This window comes from Rutidosis leptorrhynchoides, chromosome 2, assembly GCF_046630445.1.
Source record: "Rutidosis leptorrhynchoides isolate AG116_Rl617_1_P2 chromosome 2, CSIRO_AGI_Rlap_v1, whole genome shotgun sequence".
Lineage (NCBI taxonomy): Eukaryota > Viridiplantae > Streptophyta > Magnoliopsida > Asterales > Asteraceae > Rutidosis > Rutidosis leptorrhynchoides.
In genome coordinates, this window is record NC_092334.1 from 120490301 (window position 1) to 120494578 (window position 4278).

Below are 4278 nucleotides of genomic sequence, written 5' to 3' on the forward strand. Positions count from 1 at the left end.
TCCTTGTTACCCGATTTACCCCCTTGGTCCAGTAAGCACCCAATCGGTTAAGACAAATCAATTGAAAATTAGATCACTAAATTGAAACAGGGTTCCCTTTGTTCAAACAAGATTCACTAATCAACCTAGTAACAATAATCAACACCCACAAGAATGGTTCTTAATCAAAACTCATAATTATCATGCATTAATCAATAAAACATTAAAGTATCATCCAAACACATGCAAATATTCAATCTAGAAAAACATTAAAAGCTTAGCCAACAATCATGCTTAAAACCAAAATCACAAATAAATAAAGGAAAGAATTCATTGTTTATGACAAAGAAATCAACCTAATTAAATAAGCAATCGCTGATGATGAACGGATTGAAGGTTGAATCTGGAATGATTAGAGTGATTGAATGATCTTGGAGTTCTCCAAAAATCGCCCAAAAACTGCTACAATTAGTCTGGATGGAAGAATGATAAATTAGGGTATTTTTCGGGCCTTTAATACCTGCCAAATTAATCTGAACCGCCCAACCGTCGCGCCGCGGCCCATATTGTCGCGCCGCGACAATACACGCGAACTGGAACCCTTTTTAAACCAACTTCTGTTCGTGAAAATAGGTATATGCCGCGCCGCGGCTAATTTTATCGCGCCGCGACCAACAACTGAAAATGATTCTCACGTTTATTTTTCTCTTTTTCCTTACTTTAACTAACTCAATGCCTCATTAATCAATAAGTACTTAACGTTTTAATCCTCGGTGCACCAATAATAACAACCGATCAACAACATGCCTCAAAAGCTTCAAAAACCGCACCTCTTCTACAAATAGCTCTTCAAACTCGAACATTCTCAATATTATCAAAATAAACACCAAATCGTATCCGAACGGACTAAATTATGATCGATATCGCTAAGGAAAACGTGAATAAAATATGCGATATCAAACCACCCCACACTAGAGTTTTGCTTGTCCTCAAGCAATTAAACTCGATAATAATCTTCTACCATATAATAACGTCTTCAAACATGTATGTAGAACCAAACGAACAAGAAACCGAACTAACAACTAGTGTGGGCACGATTTAGAGTAAGTAACAACCATGGTTCCCACTTGCATTCCCCCTAAATAACTTCCCAAACCGCAATCAATATGTAATGGATATAGTAACCAAAGATAATCTCGAATAACGTAACATACTGATGAAGTAGAGAATCTCGAATCATAAATAAGTCTTCAAAGAAAACGGAAATCAAGTGGAAACCGAGCACCACAAAGTATAGCAATCGAACAAATGTGCCAAAAGAACGCACGGGCTACCCCGTAATTGGTCAAGCCAAGCCTCCCACAGTACCTAACATCGCGAGATGTCGGTAAGAAAATAATGTGCTTAGGAGGATACACATTATGTCCAGATATCATCGATAATCATGAGGTGATCATCTAATCCGTTAAGTCAACCATAAAGATTGAGGTTCATCAGGCTTAAAAGCTGATATCTTACCTTTCCGGAGGTTATCCACTGGGAATCTGATCAATCACTGACATTTTGTGTATCATGGTGCGCTTCCCATTTGGCTAGTAAATCTCCCTCATTGAGACAAGCTTTGACTACCAGTTTCCCTGTTTGACGTTGAGGCCTGGTAGATTTCCAGTCGATTTTAGCAATGACTTTTCAAGATTTTTTGTCACCCTACAACTGGTCTGGACTACATCTTCTGAAACAAATCAGCAAGTGTGTCGTTCGGGAGACTTGAATCCCTTAAGGATGGAAAAGATACATCCTATGTGGTTAAATAAGGTGGTCGGGTGCAACATTGTCCTTTTTAGGAGAAACAATGAGGATCGCCCTATTTAAGTTTTCGATCTAGCGAATGGTCCGGTTTCGACCTCACGCCACTATCACCGTTCATACGGTTGACACCCGCCTTGGTGCAGATGACCTACGTATGAATTTTATGTTCATGTAGGATTTCACATTCAAAATAATGAACATGTTTTGAAAGTTCAAGACTTCCTCCTCTAACAGTACCTCATCGTGAAATGATGGGTAATGAAATGGCACGCTTAAGAGGTATACGTACCAAGTAGAACGGTCAGAAGACTTTACTTCCTTAATGAGTGGATCTGAATCACTCGGAAGTGCCAATCTGTTTCAATTGACACCGGTTTGCCTACTTCCCACATGATAAGCTTTTCTGCTTGTTTTAAGGAAGGTAAGAAGTAGATACTACCCTTCCAATAAATCCCAAAAACCTTTGGGTGCCATAGCTTTTGGCTATGGGTTGTGTTGTCTAAGCAAACACAAGCACGTAGCTATTGCTCCTAAAAAGGACAGCACTGGTGAAGCTCGAGGCTCCTCTTCCCACAGTATCACACCATTAGATGATGTAATAATAAAATGATATAGTTTCGGAAGTCTGATATACCAAGTAACCAAAAGTTTTTGATCTGGCACATGATTCGGTCACAATCACGCTATGCAATCATCGCTCTCTCACGGTTTACACCCGTTTTGGTACAGGTGACCTACTATTGAGTTCTTCGAACTCGTAGGATTTCATGTCCAATGGTAATGAACATGTGGAATACTTTTGGCGTCTTTTAAATAATGAAATATAATATAAAATACCAAGCCATATCATAAACAAGGGTTTTGGTCGAATTTTTAATTGTTTTTCCATTTTTTCTTTTCTTTTTATCTAACTTTTCTCATTTTTTTATTTTTCCCTAAACTTTTCAATTTTTTTTTACGACCAAAACCCCGTGAAACGTCAAGTCTTTTAATATCAAAACTAGTATGATGATGATTTCATTAACAACCAACCCGAGAGATTTTACATCCCCACCCCACACTTGAGATCAAGTAATGTCCCAATTACTTGAGATCAAAAATAGATTAAAATCGAAAGGGTAAGAAAAATAAAAACTTATCGAGTTAACCACTGATCGTGGAATGACAGTGACAGATGGCGCTGAACTGACTGCCAGCATAAGAACATCGTCCATTCCCGATCCTCACACCAATATCATCACTCAAGTAGTTTTGCTGAACTTAATGCCATACTTGAAAAATTGTTTCACCAACATACCTAAGAAAAGAAAAACACAAGAACTACATAAACGGGACAAGGTGGCACCACCCGATGCCAAAACGCCTTGTCCCTAAATTAAGTCTCAAAGTACATCAGCAAAATATAAAATTATCCAAGTACAAACCAACGAAACGGAAATAGTTTAAAACAAATTACAAATTACAACATAATCACGGGCTCGCAGACCCTCCGCACTGAAACCCATCATACGGACAATGGCCGTATGGATACTGCTGCTGAAACCTCTGACGCGTATCGTCCAACCTTTCCTGCTCACTATAAATCGGGGCCTGAACTCGTGGCCGAATTGGACTACGATAATAAACGGGTGTCTGAGCAGTAATACCATAATAATTTTCCGGGTTATAGTAGTAAAGATGATCATTGTGCCTTTGCCAATCGTTCCCATACGTAATCCATTGCTGGTCATGTATGGACTCGGCCAACATTTCTTCCTGTCTTAATGTACTCGCCTCTACCCGCTGCTGACTTCCCCACATGCGGTCATTATGATCCCGCTGATCAACCCGAAAATCATTAAAGTTATCTGAAACACCGATTTGAACGTTATTAACCCTCGAAACCAAGTTATCCCAAGTTTCTTGAGAAATACCCCCGCTGGCACATTCGGAGCAACCGGCTCCGCCTCATCACTGCCTTGAACATTACCACCGGCCTCGGGCTCTTGTGGCTCAACATATGCGACCAAGCCGACTCGATTTGCATCCCACATTACAAAGCGCACATTAAGATAAAACCTTAAATTGAAAGGTTTCATCACTTGCAATGGGTCGGTCAATTTTGTACATCTCCTAAAATTGATGTTGAAAAACCTCGCATTTTTTGTAACAAAATGACCACCCAGAAGTGGCCTCGATGAGCGTGTCTCCCTCGACTGATTAGATAAATACGTAGCAATTAAAATACACAAATCAACATGCATATTAGCCCGAAATCGATGCATTATCCATAACTCGGTAGAATTAACTTTATCGTTCCCATTTCTTCGTCCACAAAAAGTACACGACAACAGTTTATGGAGTAACCGTAGCTCTCTGCTTCGAATATCGGACCCTTTCGACTCATTAGACACAAATGGAGTCAAACCCGAAATTTCATACCAAAAGTCTCGCTCGCTATAATCGTCCTGATTCCTGAAAAACTCAGTTTCTTTTTTCAAATAGCGTGTT